We start from the raw sequence: 23,152 nt of genomic DNA, 5'->3' as shown, positions 1-23,152 counted from the left end.
GCGGGACCGAGCATAATCATAACCTCTGCAGTGCATCTATCTGCTGCTGAGCGCACCACATTCTGAATGGCTGAGGTGAAGCTCTCTATAGCGGAGAATACAGCATTTTCAATAACTCTTCCTCAAGAGCGAAATCCAACGTCTGGGAGGCTTTTGGTGTCATCCTAGATGGAGAAAATAACCAACAACCCAGGCTTTTTGAGCCAAATATGCAACTGCGTGTGTTAATAATTGCACGTTTTCACTGCTTATATATATGCGGGTTCGGGTCGGGTTGCGGATCTTGTGCCGGCGGGTCGGGTTGCGGAACTAATTGGCAATATGTGCGGGTAGCGGGGCGGGTTCGGTATTGCACGTCACGGGTGCGGGGCGGGAGCGGGTCTTGAAAATCAGACCCGTGCAGGACTCTGCCAGATAGAAGACACCGACGAGAAACCAAGGTGCATTATTAGCCACCCAGGCTTTAGAGAAGGCTGTCTCAGTGTTTGGACACTGAAAATAGTGTATCTTCAATACAAACAACAACACAGAGCAGTTGATGGCCCACTACACCAGTAAGTAAATATTGATTGACCCAACTGCCTATTAACTTTGCTTTCATATAATACTTTTAGTCGCTACAGATATGGTACACTTTTAAAGATACCATTAAACTCTTTCAAGCAGTCAAAAACAGCTTGGCTTTTATTTTTTCTGTGTATGCAAGTTCAATGTATGCTTGGGAAAAGAAACAACTACACATGTGAGGAAATATATAAGAGGTCTATGATTCTGTCAAGCAGTCATGTACAACCTCATATTTATTTTGTACAAGTAAAATACAAATATCATGTTATAAGCCAATTTGTAACCATTGCTACATCATAGTCTACTACATAACATTTTATTTTTCTACAAATATATTTATAATCTGTATACTTTTTTTTCATTAGGAAGTATTGATATACAGCTTATCAACAGTTTGTACGTTGGTGCTGGGGTGTACTCGGCCCAAAAATCAGAGTCCCGCTGCCTGCATGTGCTGTAACCGAGATACGGAAGACTTACCCTGAACCGGGAGGCCGCTATCAGGGATTTCAATGGCCAAATCTGTAATTTGACATAAGTCATGCAGCTGAACTGGTTAAAATGGTTTCGCATGATGTAAATAATTTACAAAGTACATCATTTACAATATTATTTTTCCAAAGAAACATGTAAATATAACAACATTTTCCAAATCACAAGTTTGTAAGATTGTATTAATTTACTGTTTGATAAATAAAAAAGGGTTCTTTGGTTAATTTTTCACTTGTAACATTTGATCTTTATTGTCTATTTTGGTATATGTGCGAGCCCACAAATAATTAAAAGTGGTAAAAATAATAAAGATATTCAGACGTAATTCATTTTTGGCCTTACTTATTTCACTTCAACTTTTATATATTTCAGTCACTAGGCAAGTTGACTGTACTCTGGTGACATTTAGCTCAAGCTGGCATAACACCTGTAGTAACTTAATTCTGACCCGAGTTTTGTGCACAATCTTCCAGCACCCATGATCAATGTTTATAGCAATCAGGAAACATTTACAGCTCACAACTACACATCGCTTCCCCATCATGAATTGTTAGATAACATTTTTTTAGCGAGGTCCGGTTACACATATGTTGAGCGAAAATAGCGGAAGGATACAAAACAAACAATCCAGACGAGGCTGGTGTTTGCCACGTGTGACGTCACACAGCTGGGTTAATGGCTGGCAAGCTTTTCGCTACCGGAGCGGAATAACACGGGAATGTGGCACACATTTCATGTTATTTGGGGGGTATTTATGGAAAGAATCATTGATGTTGATATGTCAAATGAAACAGTGGAAAGTGATGAAGCGATTTATTAACAAAGAATAACGTTTATTTTGGACATTTCATGGACTTTAATAATTGATCCATATTACACATTAATATTACTTTATTAGTAAGGTTACCAGTAAACAATATATTGCCACACACAAGATTTTATTGATCATGTTTTTGTATTATTGACTAAATGATAAAAAATGTATACTGTAAGTTCAATATGGTCATACATTGAGATTATTTAAACAGTTAAGTGCATTTCAATTGTTAACACTGAGCAGAATCTTCAAAATAGTCATATCACATTGTTTTAACAGTAACGTGCATGGAAATTGTGAAAATGTTTAACATAATCTTCCAAGTGCAATTTACTCAACAATTAAAACCTTTAAGTGCCATGTAAACAGTCCACTTTTAACAGAAAAAGGTTTCTCCACATCACATTATTTTGTGTTTGTGTCACTCGGCACTAAAACAAGTCAACATCCACTACCACTTCAGAACAAATTGTTTATTTGAGGCTCTGGACCTATTTGAGCAGCTTGGCTCCATCAAGCTCCAAAAACAGTTTTTAGAATACCTCAAATGTGTATTTGAGCTTGTTGGGGTATTCCAGGTTGAGGGCGTAGATGAATCCCATCAACAATGCACATGCCTTTCTTTGGTTTCCGCACAAATTCAAAACTCTGTCTCCCTCTATGACAATGGACACATCTGCTGGTCCCCTGTCCCTGGCATCATGGATCACAAGCACCTTCATAGTTTGGTCCACGACATTGTCATGCTCGTCCTCCATGTTGAAAAGAAAGAAAGAAAAGCATATTCACTTTAAATCAGGCATATTAACAAGAAGCTATTATACAATATAGGCTTTGTTGTCTAGCTATTAAGCCTAATCAATAAAACCAGGGATTGACTTTTTTTAAATGATTTGAAAAAATATGTGGCAGCGATTAAAAACAAAAAAAGATTTCTAACTTATATAAAAAATGTCAGGCCCAGTCAAATTGCCCCATCGATCTAATCAATGACATTATATTGATTCTTTCCCATAAACATAACTTTTCAGTGCATGATTTTATTTATCTTATTTCACTTTAACACCAAAATAAGGTTTTTGTTTTTAGGTAGTTTTATATATTAAGAAGCTAAGCATATCAGTAAATTATCCCTAAATCATTTTCCTGTGAATGCTAAACCATTTATAAAAACAATAAGATGTTTACAGATTTACAGCAATAAATTGCATATTTATTTGTTACAGTAGGTGTAAGAGTGGTTAATCACAGAAATTAAACAATGGTATCAGAGCAACCTCCGAAATAACTCCGTTAAAATCTTGAAGAGATCAGTCTTTAATGACATACCTGGCTGTCTTGAAAAAGGTCTTCTTGGCGTTCCCCAAGGTCTTCAATCAGGCACCTGGCCACTGCATCCCTTTTTTCCAATACTCTGGGCCTGTGAGGAAATGCATTTTAGTGAGAAGACTTATTTCTGCATTTTCATATTCTTGAATGAAACATTTAAATAAATGTACCTCATCAATTGTGCTCATAAGAGGGCGCATCCTGGAGCCAGCATCTCCTCCTTTGGCACGCATCAGCTGGAGCGACGTGGTGTTAGTGTACCCATCCAGTTTCAGCATCAAAGTCTCTTACAGTGAAAGAGTTGTTATGTGTCGGAACTCCTCCTTGACCTAAAAAAAAGCATAGGGGACAACACTCATTACTCTCAACTCTGACAACAGTGAGTTTATACGGAAAAAAATAAACGTAACGTTCTCACTTGAGCCTCATTGAATAAACCAGGCCATCTCTCCTTGAAGACACCGACACGTGGGCTGAGGGTCACCACCTCCACTCCACTACTCCACTGCAGGATTTAAAATGTATAGGACTTAGGTGCTGTCTCTGAGGATGTTACACTTATATTCATATTTCTTACACTGAACATTACCAACGAAATAACACAATTCAACATTTATATGTAGAACAATCCTAAAATATATACCAATGAGCTTTGGCTCTGCTCCGTGGTAATCTATCCAGTCCTATTAATCATAAATCCTTATTACTGTGGCTTGGCTGAATATACGATGGTTATTTTTCACTAAGAGATAGTCGCGAGATAGTTGTCTCAGTATTTATCGTTTCATGCACGCTCATATGAATACTCCTTGTTCACGCGCGACGGGGCTGGAGTTTAACAACACCGTGTCCCATTCATCAAACGGGACAAACTATATTTCACTCTCACCATTGTTAAGCACAGAGCGACCGAACACAACAATATATATATATAGTATATATTACCCGGACAGACCCACGAGGAAACTGACGGCCGACGTTAGACAGACGAAGAGAGATGCTTCAAGCTAGCTTCAACTTAGTTAGCATTGTGCATTATTTGAATGTGTCCCCCGCAAACCGTTACTGTACTCAATACTACTCAACCGGGTCAGAGTTCGTCATATTACTTGAACTGACATGCTATTTAATAAACGGCTACTGATTTTTGCAGTGTGCATCACGTATGCATGTCCATTGGATACTGTGTGGAAAATAACATTGGACAAACACACCTTATATAGAGGACGACCAACGAATTAAACGAATGCCGCCTTCCGCGCGCTGTTCTTGTTAGTACTTAGCTAGCAAACAATAGCCTTCTCTGCTAAGCATGCACGATGTTAACGTGAAACACAACTTGGCTGGTTAGCTTACATTAACATGCAACTGTCGCCGTGACGCTTAACTCATTTCAGACGGCATGCCGTCAGCCAGTGGCATTTTCTCCTGGAGGCCAAGGGAAGCCAGGCTTCCCCTGTTTTTTCGGATTGTAGTTATAATTTTAATAAATAAATAAAAACACTTCGTTTAGTTTCGGTAATTATTCTGCCGGCCCGTCTCTCCCCCATTCTCATTGAGTATTTTACAAAGAGTGAAACAGCGCCCCTCTAGATGTTATGGTGAAACAGTAGATTGCACTCTCTGTTTATGCTTATTAGAGTTTCGGCTGGAGAGTGCATCGATTAGATAACAGGCGTGTGTAAGTCCTGCATCTGTATGATACAAATGTGTCTAAAATGATACCGGGAGCTGTAATCACTCATCTGGTTACGTTATTACATTGACCACCACACCGCCGACCCAAAAGAAAGGACGTATTATTGGCTTCCCCTCACGCCACGCTACTGCCGTCAACATGCACATTATTGCTGTAATAACAATTATTAACAATATGGAGCTGAACAGCATAGTGCTTTACTCTTAGCTCCTATGTTAGCTACAGCTACCTAGCATCAGTGACCGACTTCCAGTGAGTAATAGATGAGAACAAACTTAAATTCCTTTTCTAACAGTGAAGCAAGCAGACAAGTCATGTGATGAACCTCAAAAAACGTGAACATTTAAATGTAGGACATGATAGACAGTAATATCTTACCTTCCAACATTTCCACACACCAGGAGGAGGGAGGCGCGAAAGAGAACCGTTCCTCTGGCCTGCAGCCAAGAATCACCGCAGACGCGTGCGCAAAGGGGCAGTGTGGGCCTAATGTCTTCAAGTAGATTTTACCCAGATTGTTTGTGTTTCAGTTGGTACTGTCAGAAATTAGGTAGTGTAGGTATAATTTACCCATTCATATATAGGCTACTGACAATGCTCACTTATATACCTTGAGTACAATTTAAATGATTTGCTTGGATAATATATACTACCCTCCAAAATCCTTTTTTACAGTGAAGTTTCACGTAAGTTTAGTTCTTTCACTCGTAGCTCGGGCTGCGGGGTGCTAGAGACGGGAGCAGGGCCGGCCCGTAGCACTGGCGTTATAGATGTTCGCCTAGGGCGCCAGATCTGTGGAGGCGCTGCGCTGGTAGAAAAACACCTTTGACCGTTGGCGCTCAATCCTAATTTTCAGCCTTGATGTAACAATATTCATAATTAAGTAAATGTAACACCCTTTTCACCCCGGTTACACTTTTCATTTGCCCTGTACGATGGGCGCTGTAAGTGATGAGAAAGGGGGATGTTGGCTTATCTGGCGCCCGCAGCTCACAGCCAATGTGCGAGTGAGCGTGGAAGCGAGCGAGGGAGAAAGAGAACGGCGCACCGGTACCGGCGCTGTTGTTATTAGAATCTGGTGCTAGCTGCTCTAACGGATATAAGAAGTAGATGTTTCTACAACAATGTGGAGGGAGAGTCCTCTCCAGTCAGATTGAGAGGCTGATAACTACAGCTCAGTGAGGTAAAGGACTCTGAGTGTTTAGATAGTTCACTTTAGTCTAAGTTATCTCAGTGGGTCTCAAACGGTTTGATCACAATTTATGTAAACAAATATTTCCAAAGCACTCCTTTATAATTATTGGGATAAACAGGTTTGAACTCATTTCAATGTATGCTATAGGACAGTAAACCAAACATATTGTTTTAAACTGGAGAGATTAAAAAATATACACGAATAAATAAATGTTAATAGGTCAAATAAGATATGAAAGAACAAAAAAAATAAAATAAGTTACATTTATTTGTTATTGGCTATGGTAGGTTATTGGTTATGTTCACATACTTATTTGATTAATGAAATGTAAACCGATCTTTTTCATATGAATGTTTAGAGTTGTACCCCCTAGATCTAGTAGTAATTCTGCTCAAAGTGCACCAGATTGAAGCATTTTACTTTAAAATGTTCAAAACATTCTTCCCGGGGGGCATAACCCCGGACCCCCCTACAGGATGTGACGTCCATCCCCCATTCCATTGTGTGTTCCTTGGATACTCTATTGATCTTTATATTTTCTATTGTATGATTCTCTGGCTGGGGCCCCAGCTCAAATTTCATCTAGGGCTGCAAATGTTCTAGAGCCGGCCCTGGACGGGAGCATGTTGATGCGACTTTCCTAGCCGGAGATATGGCCGCATTTTACAATAAACTTCCGTTGCGTCGCTTAAAGACAAATATCGCAAATCGAATCGCAATCGCAATATTTGTCCGAAAAATTGCTATTAGATTTTTTCCCAAAATCGTGCAGCCCTACTCAGGATGAGTTTCGCGCTGTATCGCTGTATCGCTGTATCGCTGTATCGCCGACCTGGAAACCACACCAGTAATGGCGCATTTCCACTACACGGCCTCGCTCGGCCTCGCTCGGTATGGCTAGGCCTCGCTAGGCCTCGTTCGGACTGGCTCACTTTATGGCGCATTGCCATTACAGTTTAGGAACTGGAGTAGTAACTATAGTAACGCAGTGTAGGCGGAGCCGTGACGTCATCTTCAATGAGAACCCCAGAAAAACAACACAGCCGTTAGCTGTTAGCACTCAAGCTCACCGCTCCTCATATACACGTACGTGAGGGGACGCTGTCGTGTTTTTCGTTTTTTGCCGCTCTTCATGCCGACGCTTACTTCTCGTATCCACCACTCCCTGCCGTCAATCTATTTAATTCCCAGACACAGCGAAAAGATTGTTCTGCTCTGGTTTTGTGTTTCTGCCATCTCCGTTGCTCAGCCGATTATGTTTGGCTGCTGTTTAGCTCCTAGCCTCTGCCGTCCTGCCATTAGCAGAACGAGCTCACCTTCGGGCTCTGCTGCGTCACCCCCGCGTAGTCCCCCGCGTAGTCCCCCGCGTAGTCCCCGTTCCGGAATTCTCCGACTGGGCTCCTCTCTGCCACACTCCCAGGACTTTCCACGAACCCTCCCTCAGTCCTGCCATCCCTGGGCTGTTTTCCATCACTGCTGCTCAGGGTCGGCTCTCGAACAAATCGAATGGGGGGGCAATAGTTTACCAAGGGGGGGCACACACTGCCGTCAACAACCAACACACAAACACCAACGCAACTTCAAAAAACATGCTGTAAAGTCTATTGTCTTTCACACACATTGCAGGGGTGTAGTGCTATTGTATAGCGCACCTATGACTTGTGCATACATGCACGGTTGTGGCACAACCACCAAAACAGAAACATATGGACATAGGCCACCATACAAAAAGTGTGCAAATGTATTTAGTATCCTATCCATGTGAACATGTTTTAGGTAGGGGGTGGACCTAACCTCCTCTAGGAGGGTCTGGGGACATGCTCCCCCGGGAAGATTATTTTTAAAATATCGAAGTTAAATGCATCAATCTGGTGCACTTTGAGAGCAAAATGAAGAGATCTATGGATAGCCTACAACTCTCAGCATCCATATGACACAGAACTGTACACAGATTGACTTTTTCTTTATGGATATTTTACTAATCACTTCCCTTTTAAACTGTATTCTTGTGTTACTGTCCTATAGTATTTCATACCCGTTTTTCATTTATTCTCTTATTCTTTGAAAACTATAATGATCATAGAAAGGCATACCTACCAACCCTACCGATTTGGGCGGTAGTCTTCCGCTTTTGACATGTTTCTACCACCTACCAACTTAGCTGACTTTCCCTACCGATTTTCAATCTTCCCAAACTATGACAAATAAAAATGACACTACATAGACACTGGACTCGACTTTTGGCGGACACCGTTTGCAGCGTGTCTGTGATCCCATCATACAAACAGTCCTCTGTGTTTCTGAAAGAGAATCAACTTGCAGAGGAAGGGCAGCGTTACCCCCGGGGCTGATGGGTAATCACTCCCAAATGAGAACAGAGACGAGGCATTTGAGTCCTGCAGGGTTTCCCCGTTAATATAAGTGTCTCGAAAACACATGTTGGCGACTGAAAAGACATCCAGTGTTTGGTCTTTTCCTGAAGCATCCTTCACCTACAGTGTCTCAACTGAAAGAGGACCACAAACACACACAAAATATAATACAATTTTGAGATTTGGGGATATTTATCTCCCATGCTTTCACTTTTTCTGACATTTTCAACACCAAACATGTCTTTAATGTCTCTATTTAGTGAACTACAGCAATCTGAAAGCCTGTAGGCCTACATTATCTATATCACACTTTATCAGTAGAAAAATGCAGGAAATAACTTTTTTAATGCAGTATTTTCTGATTTATGGCACAACACAAAGATATTTCGCTCTGTGCAAACCTTTGACTAATATGTCAACAACATGAAACAAGATTATGAACCTGGCTTTATCCAATGTTCACACAAGAGTTCTACATCCTGAGACATCCTTCATCTACACCAGGGGTCGGCAACCTTTTTGATATGAAGTGCCATTTACAAAAAAAATGGTTATCAGCGTGCCAACTATCAACGGGGGGGGGGGGGGGGGGGGGGTTGAGGAGCTTAACGCTCGTCAACTATCAGCAGGAGGGCGGGGGAGCCTTGCTGCGGGGAAGCAGTGTCGCAACATACACGATGCCGAATTTAACAAACAAATGTAAGTAATTGGTTTAAACGGCATAATAATAAGGACGATCGTCCGTTCTGTGATTCTCCAGAGCACACATGTTATGATATTAGGGTCGCGTCGGGTCATGCAGAGTGAGATGAGAGAGAGAGATAGAGAGAGAGGGGTGTGGCTTGTGCATGTGTTTGTGGATGGTAGAGCGACAGTGAGCGAGCGTGTGTATGTTTCTGGAAGGGAAACGGGAAAGCAGAAAAACAGAGGTCTGTGATGTATTTTGTGAAACAGAAGAACAGCTAAATAAATGCAACGGCCTCCCAAGAAGAGCTCACCTCGCTCCAGTCATTTAAGCTAAAGTAGGTTATTGAACCTGAAGCTTGTTGCTTCTGCCCGCCTCGACTACGGTCTGGGAGCCAACAGGAAAGTTCAACACACAGATGGCCAGTCCGCCCCCTTTGTAGCATATTATTTCGATGAGAGATGAGCAGATCGCCACTGGGCTTTCAACTAAATACACAGCCACGCAAAAACTGCGGCATTTGTACAGCTCCTTATGGGTACTGCAATTTGTGAAGTGCTTTCCTCCCCGTTGAAACGATCAGCACTGCACCACGGAGGAAAGCGGCAGAAAGTCACCTGGAGTAAAGAGAGCGGGGCTGCGTTGCGTGCATGGCTTCCTTCTGCAGGTAACAGGGAGACGCGCTCTGGCGGCGGTCTCGTTCAGGATCCGAAAATAAAATTTAAATATTTTGCACACTTATTCCACTTATTCCTAGTGTGCCACTGGTTACGGTGCCGCGTGCCAATGCTGGCACGCGTGCCAGGGGTTGCCGACCCCTGATCTACACTGTCTCAACTGAAAGAGGAACAGAAACACATTAAACATATAATAAAATGTGGAGACTTTGGGATATTTATCTCCCATTCTTTTACTTTTCGGGCATTTTACAGACCAAACATGTCGTTGATGTCATTGTTTACCAAACAGCATACAATTATGCAATATATGTTAACCCTCCGGTATCATTTGATTCGACTACGCAAATTAGTCATTCGAGACAAAAATGTCCACTGCAAAATACTTTGATAAAAACATTATATTAAAAGGTTTTTTTTTTCACAATTTTTTTGTGTTCAATCTTTAAAGCAGCTTCCGCCCTAATAGAAAATACCAAAAATGTAATCATTTTCAGGATTTTAACCCTTTAAATGCCATTTTGAAAACATGAAACCGCTGTTTTTTTTCATGATGAAAACAGAGAAAATTAGTTATTTTCCAAAGTATACATATCTGGTGACTGGCTCTTTTTTTTATATATATAACAGTCTTGGATATGTCAAAGATTAGCAGCAAAATTGATTTTTTTGCATTATTAGTTTTTGCACAAAATCAGATTGCACAAAAAAGTTACATATTAGTCATTCGGGACAAAAATGTCCACTTCCAAAAACTGCTCTGAAATGACAACAGATTAATATTTTTTAGGGCCGGGACTTTAACGCGTTAATTAAGATGAATTAATTACACAAAAATTAACGCGTTAAGAAAATTAACGCATTTTAATCACACTTATTTTTGCACCGCGGAACCTTTCTCACTGGATGAGATTCAGGGGTACCGATTATACTGGAGCACCAACTAACGTTCATTACTTCAGACAACAACAAACCACAGTGAACAATAGTCAAACATGAACGAAGAAGCTGATGAGACCGCTTTGGTTGGCCCCGTGGATGGGACATTTTGTTTTAAAAAACGGACGGATGGAAGCGTCAATAAGAGCACGGTTGTTTGCAAATTATGCAAAAAGGAATTCGCATATCACAGCAGCACATCAAGCCTCAAGTATCACCTCAATGCAAAACATATAGCAACTAGCGTGGAAGCTAGCGTGGACGTTAGCCCGACTCGGAGTACAAGGACCCACACCCAATTCGCGTTGATCAAACAGTGGCCTATGCAACAGAGAGATTTTATTTTTCATCAGGATATTGGAAGAATAGGAGGGATTGAGGTCAATCACTGGCACATTTTTATTTTATTTTAAATGGTACACTTTATGTTGAACTATGTATTACATTGTTGGTGCAACTGGCACTTTATGTTGAACTGTGTATTGTTTTGGCCAAGGTTATTGAGAGAGTTGGACTGAAATTGATTAGATTTTTTAAATCAACTGTTGGTAAATCAACAAAGTCTGTTATGGCCTCTGAAGCATCAGAGAGATGTTTTCTAATTGTCAGGGTTTCCAATGTTCTGAATGTACTTGAAAGTATTGTGTTTTACTTAAAAAACAAAGTGTTATGGTTTACAGAAGGTCTACCTACCTATAGGCTACCTGAATCTCTGAAATGTACTATATTCCTAAATATGCTATTGCTACACTTTATGGCAAAAATTGCACTTTTCTGTTGGTCTTGGTTAAGTACCACCTTGAAAAAAATAAACAATGTTTTGTTGCTTAAGCTTATGTATTCAGTCATTATTCAATGGTATAGTAAAATCCATGTGAAAAAAATTGCTTCTCACTGTTCTCAGGTCAAATATTTATATGTGATTAAAAATGCGATTAATTTTGATTAATTAATTACAAAGCCTCTAATTAATTAGATTAATTTTTTTAATCGAGTTCAGGCCTTAATATTTTTAAAAACTTTTTGGGGTTAAATCTTTCAATCAACTTCAGTCCTGATCAAAAATACCAAATGATAAATTATGTTCACAATTTTAACCCTTGAACTGCCAGTTTGAAAACATGAATTTGCGTTTTCTATGAAAAACATGCACAAAAAGGCAGTTATTTTCCATATAATAAATGTTGGGGGGGTCGGCTTTTTTTTTTTTATAACAGTGTTGTATATGTCAAAGATTAGCAACAACATTGGTTTTGGTTGATTATTAGTTTTTGCACAAAATCAGATTGATCAAAAAACTCACACATTATTCATTCGGGACAAAAATGTCCACTTCCAAAAACTGCTCTAAAATGACAACAGATTAATATTTTTTAAAACTTTTTGGGGTTAAATCTTTCAATCAACTTCAGTCCTGATCAAAAATACCAAATGTTAACTTATGTTCAGGATTTTAATCCTTTAACTGCCAGTTTGAAAACATGAATTTGCGTTTTCTATGAAAAACATGCACAAAAAGGCAGTTATTTTCCATATAATGAATGTTGGGGGGGTCGGCTTTTTTTTTTCTTGGATATGTCAAAGATTAGCAACAACATTGATTTTGGTGGATTATTATTTTTTGCACAGAATCAGATTAAACAAAAAATCTCACACATTAGCACACTCGTGTCCCATCCACTCACATTATAACCACATCTTTTGATCTCTCCGCCATACCGGTATAAAATCATGCATTTTGTAATGTCAGGGTTTTATATTGGAGGAAAATAGTTCAATTTGTCCTTTTTACTGTATATGACCGGATAGGACATTTTACCATTGAATTACATGCTTGTCATTTCTTGGTTTCTTTGCCTGTTGTATAATGGGACCTTGAGAGCCATTGGAATACATGTATGCAACTAATATGATGTAGGTGTATTGGTATGGATGTGGAAGAGTGGTATCAGCTGAGAAATGTGTGTGTTTGTGTGTGTGTGCTTGCTGGATGTACAGTGTGTGTGAACAGAGACAGTAGATTTGGTTTACAGCAAGTCGCAGTTTTCGCCTCATATCTTTCTTTCTTTCTCTCTCTCTTTTTCTCTTGCTCCCTCATTCCCAAACTCATACACACTCTTACATATTAAACCTCCTTATACCTTGTGTGTGTGTGAGTGATTGTGTGTGAGAATGAGACAGGACTAAGTGTGCTCTCATGGCGTTTTGTTTTTATATTGTTGTCTCTGTACACACACACTTTACATCCAGACATGCACACACACACAAACACACACACAAACACACACATTTCTCAGCCGATACCACTCTTCCACATCCATACCAACACAGCTACATCATATTAGTTCCATACATGTATTCCAATGGCTGTCAGGGCCCCATTATACAACAGGCAAAGAAACCAAGAAATGACAAGCATGTAATTCAATGGTAAAATGTCACATCTGGTGATATACAGTAAAAAGGACAAATTGAACTATTTTCCTCCAATATAAAACCCTGACATTACAAAATGCATGATTTTACACCGGTATGGCGGAGAGATCAAAAGATGTGGTTATAATGGGAGTGGATGGGACACGAGTGGCTAATGTGTGAGTTTTTTGTTTAATCTGATTCTGTGCAAAAACTAATAATCCACCAAAATTAATGTTGTTGATAATCTTTGACATATCCAAGACTGTGATAAAAATAAAAAAAGCCGACCCCCCCAACATTCATTATATGGAAAATAACTGCCTTTTTGTGCATGTTTTTCATAGAAAACGCAAATTCATGTTTTCAAACTGGCAGTTCAAGGGTTCAAATCCTGAACATAATTTAACATTTGGTATTTTTGATCAGGACTGAAGTTGATTGAAAGATTTAACCCCAAAAAGTTTTAAAATATATTAATCTGTTGTCATTTTAGAGCAGTTTTTGTAAGTGGACATTTTTGTCCCGAATGACTAATATGTAACTTTTTTGTTCAATCTCATTTTGTACAAAAACCAATAATGCAAAAAAATCAATTTTGCTGCTAATCTTTGAAATATCCAAGACTGTGATAAAAAAAAAAGCCAACCCCCCTAACATTTATTATATGGAAAATAACTGCCTTTTTGTGCATGTTTTTCATAGAAAATGCAAATTCATGTTTTCAAACTGGCAGTTCAAGGGTTAAAATCCTGAACATAATTTAACATTTGGTATTTTTGATCAGGACTGAAGTTGATTGAAAGATTTAACCCCAAAAAGTTTTAAAAAATATTAATCTGTTTTAGAGCAGTTTTCTGATTTTGTGCAAAAACTTATAATGCAAAAAAATCAATTTTGCTGCTAATCTTTGACATATCCAAGACTATTATAAGAAAAAAAGAACCAGTCACCAGATATGTATGTTTTGGAAAATAACTCATTTTCTCTGTTTTCATCATGGAAAAAAACAGCGGTTTCATGTTTTCAAAATGGCATTTAAAATGTTAAAATCCTGAAAATGATTACATTTTTGGTATTGAAAAATTGGAATTTCAAAATAGATTGAGAAAATAGCCTTGTTACAAAAAATCAGGCCATATGCACCAACACAACCAAAGTTATTGCAAAATGAAAAGTGAAAAATGACCCATATGGACAAAAACGTCCACAGTGATACCGGAGGGTTAAATACATGGTTTATACATTTAATTACTGGGGTTCCATTTCTTCTGATTACCTAATTTGGGCATGCACATTTGCAGCGCGCAAACCTGCCTCTTTTGGATTTGGAAAGGTTGGCATGTATGTGAAGGTATTCCTCGCAAATACTTGTTTACATAAATGTTGACCAAACCGTTTGAGACCTACTGAGATAAGTTAACCTACACTAAAGTGAACTATCTAAACACTGAGAGAGTCCTTACCTCACTGAGCTGACGTTATAGGGGCCTATCAGTCTGACAGGAGAGGACTCTCCTCCACCTTGGTGTAGAAACAGCTCTTTATATCCGTTAGCATAGCTAGCTAACCAGATGCAAACAACAACATTCCACGTTACCGCTCGCGCACTCACAAAATGCGCTCGTGCCACACACACCACAGAGCCGAGCTTAAATAAAACACAGAGACCCAGAAGTAGGCTACTTGTACTGTACTGTATATCATACTATTTTCGATGGCTTTACTGTATAATCAGTGTAACAGATGAACAGATCGCCACTGGGCTTTCATCTAAACACACAGCCACGTAATGCTAACAAAACAAAGGTCGGGGGTCACTGGTCAAGCAACAAACCAATCAGAGAGCAGCAGTGAGCACACCTCAGGCTGTGTTTTATATTTTTATTATTTATTTCTGATGTATTTCACACAAATTTTTTTTAGTGGAAACGTTTTCACTTATGATTTATAAAAAAAAAACGGCAAAGTGGCAAGGCTTGCCCACCCTGCGTTCGGGGGGCACAGTGACTCATTAGGAGGGGAATGGCCCGCGATTGACACCCCATGACGCCGACCCTGCCACTGCTGAGGTTCGAGGTACGGTTTCTGCAAGGCTAATGGTGCTAGCTGCTAGATGGCTCGCCGCTCTTCTTATGATGCTCCTTCAATAATCCCCGCTGGAACTTTGTAACCTTTTCTGCCACATTATCCCCGACTGCCTCAGAGTTATCAAATCCCTCGGGCTTCTGCGTCGTCCCCGCTACATACACCGGGAATCCAGATGCAAGTTTTTCTACTCCGAAACTCCTATCCCCGCAGTTGTTTTTGACAGACGGTCTGTCGCACGGCGATGTCGTCATCACAACAAACGACGTCAACCGACCAAACCTTCCGTTCGCTCTATCTACCCTTGTCCCTGGCCTGTGCTGACAGTAGGGCTGTGCATCTTCACTGGTCTCACGATGCGATTCGATTACGATTATCCTGTCAACGATTCGATTCAATTCAATATCCCGATGCATCACGATGCATCACGATTCATACCAATGCGTTGCATTCTCAATTTTCTATATTACTGCACATGGCTTATTTTGCATCAATGCATACATGCAGTAAATACATAATGAACTCTCTTTTTATTATTTAGAAAGTGCTTCAGAAATTAATAACATAAATGTCTTGACATTAATTTATAAACCAAAATAAATTAATTGTATAGGTCTAGCCTCCCTATATCTGTGTGTGAAGTTGTTCCATCCTCAAAAAAAATAAAATAATGCTTCTGCAGTCTAGCTGCAGCTTCTAGCAACAGTCTTCTGTTAAAAAAAGGACACTGAATGTCCTGAATGTGGCATCACACACAGGACTTGAGTCTGAACACAGCAGACAACAGGAGTATTTACAATAGCATATACAAACAAAAATACTGCATGTGGGTGCACACTTACATTCTCTGTCTTACTGTTACATAAATCCCATGAATGTATGAGATTAAGTTAGCTTCATTATATCTCAGTGATTAAGTGAATAATAAAGTTTCTATCAGGTTACTATCAGCCTGTCACTCATTATTTTCAGGGAGGTGGCAGGGTTTGGAGGAACGGAGAGGAGACGGTGAGCGCGGAAGCTTTTTTCCTCCTGCCTTCACAAACTTTACACACGTATATATCGTCGGAAAATTGCTAGAGAGGACATTCATACTGCCGCAGCGACACGGAGTGATTCAGAGCGGGTCCTTCTGCTTTTGGTTCTGGACTGGTGTTCTTGTGTTGGTGGATAAAACAGACTGCTCCGCGTTTGGTGTTGCTGTGCCGCTGTGCCGCTGTCACGTCTGTTCCCTGATCTCTGCGTCACCGACCGATTTGATATTAAAGTGACAGAGAAAAAAACGTTATAGTAAAGCCGTGGCCGGAAAATCAGGAAGCAACGTTACTACGCTATAATCGATGATCTTCCGTCACTGCAACGATACCGAATCGTCCAGGTCCGCATCGCAATGCATCGTAGACACGATTATTTTCAACACCCCTAGCTGACTAGTGTGCTGGTTTCTCCCTCCTTGTTCCCCCCAGCATCTATGAATAACCATGTTACATTTATGCTGCTGAATACCCGCTCCCTCAACAACAAAGCACTACTCATCCACGACATTATCACTGACAGAAGCATTGACATCCTATGCTTAACAGAGACATGGCAAAATCAGCAGGACTTTGTGACACTCAATCAAGCCACACCCCCAGGCTATCTGTACGTCCAGAAGCCCCGCTCCCTGGGTCGTGGCGGTGGATTGGTTGTTATCCACCGAGCTGGCATCCTGGTTAAAGAACTCCCAGTACCTACTACCACCTCATTTGAGTGTGTTGTCTTCAAACTGGCTGGGTCTGCTCCGCTCCAGGTTGCCCTCATCTACCGCCCACCTAAAGCTTCCACTACCTTCCTGTCTGAGCTGTCTGAGTTACTCACCTCTCTCTGCTCCATGTCTCCATCAACTCTCCTGCTCAGTGATTTTAACATTCACGTGGACTCCAGTAATTGCACATTCACTGCTGAATTCCTCTCACTTCTGGACTGCTTCAGCATCAAGCAACATGTCCAGGGCCCAACCCACACCAAAGGCCACACGCTGGACCTGGTATGCTCTGCCGGCTCTCCGTCCCCCGACCTACAGCGCCTCGAATTGGCTGTATCTGACCACCACGCCATCCTCTTCACTGTTCCGGTCTCCCTGCCCAGGCAGCATCCAAAACGCACCATTATGTTTAGGAACATCAAGACTGTGAGTTCACAGGCCCTATCCGACCTGATAGCTACCCACATGGCCTCGGCTCCCTCCGACTCCACCGTGGACGGCCTGGTAGCCCACTACAACACTGCCCTATCCCTCAGTCTCAACTTTCTCGCCCCCATCAAAAACCGGACTGTTTCCTTCACCCGCCCTTCCCCCTGGTTCACCACCAAACTCCGCCGCTTGAAGGCCTCTGGTCGCCAGCTGGAGAGGCTCTCCAAGGAAACTGGACCCCATGCCCACAGCCCTGGTCAAGGACTGCCTACCCAACCTCTGTCCCTATATGGTGGTCATCATCAACGCTTCTCTGGCTCCTGGTATAGTCCCCACCAGCTTCAAAATGGCTTCAGTCACCCCAATACTAAAAAACACCTGGCCTGGACCCCGACGACCTCCAGAACCACCGGCTGATCTCCAACCTTCCTTTCCTGATCAAAACTCTAGAAAGAGTGGTCGCTGGCCAACTCCATCTATACATGTCCAACCATGGCTCTATGAGCCCTTCCAATCCGGCTTCAGACAGCAACACAGCACTGAGACCGCGCTCATCAAGATCACCAACGATCTCCTCATTGCTGCTGACTCTGGCCGCCTCAGCATCCTCATCCTCCTGGACCTCTCTGCAGCGTTTGACACCATCTCTCACAACATCCTCCTCACCCGCCTCTCAGACCTCCTAGGTATCACTGGCACAGCGCTGTCTTGGTTCACATCCTACCTCCATAACAGGAAACAGTTTGTCTCCATCAACGGCTCAAATTCACCCCCGGCCCCAGTCCACCACGGTGTACCCCAGGGCTCTGTGCTTGGCCCCCTCCTGTTCATTTACATTATTTACATGCTCCCCCTCGGCCAGATCATCCGACATCATGGACTCAATTTCCACTGTTACGCTGATGATACCCAACTGTATCTCAGCACCACTCCATCCTCCCAGCTCCCCCCTCAGTCTCTCATCAACTGCCTGCATGACATCAAAGCATGGATGTCATGCAACTATCTCAAACTAAACAGCAGGCAAACAGAGCTCATTGTTGTGGCACCCAAGGCGCTGCTCCAGAAGGTTGGTGGCTTCATCCTCGAGGTTGACGGCTGCTCCATCTCCCCATCTCCTGAAGCCCGCAACCTGGATGTCATCCTCGACTCCACCCTCTCCTTCCACTCCCACGTCAAGTCTGTGACCAAATTGGCCTTTTTCCATCTAAGGAACATTGCAAGACTCCGACCGTCACTCTCGGAGTCGGTTGCCGAAACCCTAGTCCATGCGTTTGTCACCTCCAGCTTGGACTACTGCAATGGTCTCCTGTTTGGGGTTCCCAACAAAACCCTGGACAGGCTCCAGTATGTCCAAAACTGTGCTGCTAGGGTACTCACACATACAAAGCCGTGGCAGCACATCACTCCCACCCTCATCCACCTCCACTGGTTGCCGGTCAAGTCCCGCATCACCTACAAAGTCCTCCTCCTTACCTACAAGTCCCTCCATGCCCATGCCCCCCAGTACCTATCGGACATCCTTCACCCACATGCCCCACCCCGGAACCAGCGGTCTTCAGACTCTGGCCTGCTTACCACCCCCCGCACACCAAACTGCGAACCTTCGGGGACAGAGCCTTCAGCGTGGCAGCCCCCACCCTCTGGAACGCTCTCCCTGCGGAGATCTGCAACATCCCCACGCTTGACGCCTTCAAAAGGGCCCTCAAGACCCATCTGTTCACCAAGGCCTTTGGCCCCTAATCTATTTGTTGTTTCTGTCCGTCTGACTGGTTGTCTGATTGCCTTTTGTTTTTTTATGTTTGTTTTGCCCTGTTCTTCCTTGTAAAGCGACCTTGGGTCCCATGAAAGGCGCTATATAAATCAAAGCTATTATTATTATTATTAAACCACGGTCAAATATGTACATCTTGTTGTAGTTGTAGCCCCCTAGCCAGCGATTCTCTCTCTAGTTTAGCATACTCAGCCCGACTCAGCTTGGTTGTTGGCCCAGAAAGAACCTTGATTTTATGGGGCCAGAAAAACTGTGAAATAGTACCCGCTAGCCGGTATTACGCTAAGTGGAAACGCAACCAAAAACGGGCCCCGCACGGCTCGGCACGCTTAAAGCGAGCTCCGCGCTGTAGTGGAAATGCGCCATAAGCCAGCTCACTGAGCAGCGAGCCTCGCAACGTCCCGTACAATCAGAGCACACTGGGCTCACAGGGAGGGGGGGGCAGGAGCTCCAACAAGCCATTTAGGACAGAGAGTGAATACCAGTGAATACACATACTATACAGAGATGCTGTGTGAGAAACCAATGTGAGTTTGGAAAATTGCACAATATAAATCTATTTTAGTATACCTCAATAATGGAATTATGATCAGTAGAAATGGCCATGACATGGGACCTTTAAGTGTAGGAGTATGATATCAATTTCATAAGAGCATAGCTCAGTCAGAGCTTAACCTATTTCCCAAAAGGGCCCTGCTTATGCAATATGACAGTACAATTGCAACCATAAACTACTGTTTATGCCCTGCTGTAAAAGAAAGGTGTGTTTTCTTTACCCACTTTACTGCATGTCCTCCGTAGTCCTTCCATCATTCCAGTCTTTTACTAGACGGTCTGTAAAAAGAATGAAATGCAAATGTAGGAAATGAAAAAGCAAACCAAAGCCACTGTGCTTTCAATTAATGCAAAGTTAATTGTGCTGTTAAAAGGAGGTATTGGTCTGGTTCATGCAGTGGTTGGAGTTATGCTTTGATTATTTATTGAAGTAAAAGTACCAATACAAAAATGGAAAAATAGCATAATCATCTACAGTATTTTCTATCATCTTCTGCTTGGAAACATTTGTTAAGCTTTGGTTTAACAGGGTATAAGAAGTAGTTGTTGGAAGTGAAAAAGAAGCTCTACATTTCTTATCACTCACTGAAGATATTTGCAGATGCAAACTGCTCCAAAAGAAACAAAAATCAGTACTTAGAGTGTCGCAGTGATATTAGAATGGCATCAAATCCTGTGTAAATAAGCCTAGTCCTATTCTCCATTCGAATGTATGCATTTTTGGAGAATATGAGGAACACAGGCTGGGGACTGGGAGGTGATTTAATACAGCTAGCATTTAGAACAACAAAGCACAGACCAAGCAGCCACTTGGACTGTGCTTCAAAGACCAGCGTGTTAAACACTTGCACAAATACATTCTTTGGACTCATGATCATTCGAAATAGCAGGAAAGAAGAATTAGGGAGGAAGTTGAGGAGGAGGAGAAGAAGAAAACTAAGCCAAACACACAACACTCTGAACCTGGTGATACCGCATCAACATGAAAGGGAGTGGAAATTCATTGAGTTTTGCTTTCAATCTGCAGAGTCCATCTCCTCATCCCGTCGTGCTCGTGTCTTCCTGTCAGCGGAGCAGCCCACAGCAATGCGCTCCATTATTGCTTTGAGAATGAACGATAATTCATTGCAGGTCAGCTGGTGGCTCCAGATGACCAGATGCATATAATAGACGTGCTGATTCAGCGGCAGGAGAGGCACATCTTAAGCCTGAACTCCACTGTCTCTCATCAGGTGGCTAGTTTCAGTTCCTGTACCAAATCAAAAACTCTGGCAGCCCATTTGTAGGCCTGCTGGATCAGAGCTACGAGATCTAAGTGTCTGTACACAATATAATGCTGAATGATAAACTTCCTCAAAGTAACATGTGTAAGTCAGAGCCAGTTTAACATGTGGTTAAAGGGAGCTTTCGTTTAAAAAAATGTATGGCAGATTGTGAGGGCCACGTCATTATTAGAAACAGACCAAACATATCTTATAATTATGCTGACTTTGTTTGATGCAAGCACAAAACTGTATTTTATCTGTATTTAATAGGGGAACAGAAGACAATTCGACATATCTTCCTGTAACCCAATCTATGTTCTAAATGCTACTGCGGGCAAGAGCAGGGTGTTTTCCCTTCTAATTATTTTAGCCAGTCCTGCTTGCTTATTCTGAGAGTGATTCATCAAAGTTAAGAAAAAGCCAACCATCAACTGGGGCATGTTTCGCCTAGTCTTCCCCTTTTGGAGGAACCATCGAGGGCCTGGCCTTATTACAAGTTAATTGAAACCTTCTTTAGAAATACCAAGGTCAACATTTCCAGCCATGTTATCCCAATTAGTCTGCAATGAATCCCTTTAAACAGGGAGTATTGAGTGGCTTCATGTGCTTCTTGAATTCCCGGTGGGACACCCACATTCAGAGCACAGGAGAGGGGGGGTTAAGGGTGCCGGGTACTGCACATGAATTCTTACTGAAGGCAATCAGGCTTTCAAATATAAATATAAATAAGTTAGATATTTCCTTGGAATGTGTGTGTGATCATGTTGTCGTTTAATTACAACATAACCATTAATTAAAGTCCCTTAGTAATTTTATCCGCTGTCAATTCAATCTTTTCCTGTCTGCCTCTGCCTGTTAGAAAGGACATTTTTGTTAAAGGGAGTCATGTGCCATGGAGGTTGCCCTGCAGCCTAACACGTAATAACACCTTATCAGCTGATTTCACTGATTAGAGAAGGGCAGAGAAAAAACTATAGTCATTTAAATCAGCTGTTCAGAATGAAAACCAGCCCTCGGCAGCCTTTAGTGACACATGATAGCACATCATGTTATAGTGTGTAAAGCAGCTTTTACAATTGTTATTTTTTTAGCTGTTAATGTAGAACTTGAATCCATACTTTTAAAACAGAAAACAGTCTGATGACAGAAGTTTGATGTTTTCCTGTTCACTAATTAAAGCTGCACATTCGTCCTATAACTCAACAAACATATAAACAAATACAGAACTAATCAACACAATTAGCTTGGCATCAACAAGCAAGCATCTTAAGACACTTTTCAAAAAGTTATATTTTGATGCAGGTTGATTTAAATGCTTTATGTACTTATTCTTAAATAAGTACATATGCAGACATACTTACAAATGGTAAAGCCATGCTAGAAGTTTTGTAAGTCTGTACTTTCATAAGCTCAGTACTAATGTTTGCATATTCCAACATCAAAATGATTATAGTAAAATGCTGATGTTGAGCAGGTTTAATGTTTACCATGGGTACCATGCAAGATTAGCATGTTAGCAAAAAATAACAACTTGCATATTAGCTCTAAATACGTGTAAAACTACAGCTGAGGCTGCTGGGAATTTTGTCAGTTTTCCAGGTATTTGCTTGCAAACCAAAGTGAAGGGAGGAAAAAATAAGGGATTACCAAAGTAATTATTTTCATCTTGAGGGGGACATGAACAAATGTGTATTATGTGTAACAAATTCCATGGCAAACCAGACATTTCCCCGAAAATGACAAATGTTTGCCTCATGGTGGCGCTGCAGGAAAACTAAGGGCGTCATGAAAAGCTTTTGGCTAAATCCTCTGGTCACCATCAATTCTGTGAAAATAACCAAAGCAGTGGACCAACAAACCAATGCAAGAGCCATGTTGTTGAGATGGCTAAACTGGGCACAAGGGAAGAAATATTGCTCTATAGATCATTAGTGATTTATTCTTTTTGAGAACTTCCTCATGTCTAAAACATGAGGAAGTTAGGATGAACAACATATGTTATGAGGATATTAATGTGTGTGTGTAATATTAAAGCGTTGAAGTGAAAGATGAAGTGTACTGATGTGCATGGCCGTATCTACCATTGAGGTCACCGAGGTCCGGACCT

At 41.5% G+C, this 23,152-nt stretch overlaps 1 long non-coding RNA gene across 1 annotated transcript; it reads right to left on the bottom strand.

Moving 5' to 3' along the window:
• Positions 1-1,879: 1,879 nt before the first annotated feature.
• LOC307045763 lies at positions 1,880-20,567 on the bottom strand. Its single transcript, XR_013809985.1, has 5 exons — positions 20,002-20,567; positions 3,624-3,710; positions 3,376-3,534; positions 3,206-3,296; positions 1,880-2,628 (listed from the first exon to the last, which is right to left on the bottom strand). It is a non-coding gene; the product is annotated as an uncharacterized lncRNA (long non-coding RNA).
• Between the last annotated feature and the right edge of the window lie 2,585 nt (positions 20,568-23,152).

This window comes from Notothenia rossii (genome assembly GCF_949606895.1).
Source record: "Notothenia rossii genome assembly, chromosome: 7".
NCBI lineage: Eukaryota > Metazoa > Chordata > Actinopteri > Perciformes > Nototheniidae > Notothenia > Notothenia rossii.
This window is presented reverse-complemented; position numbering and strand designations above follow the sequence as displayed.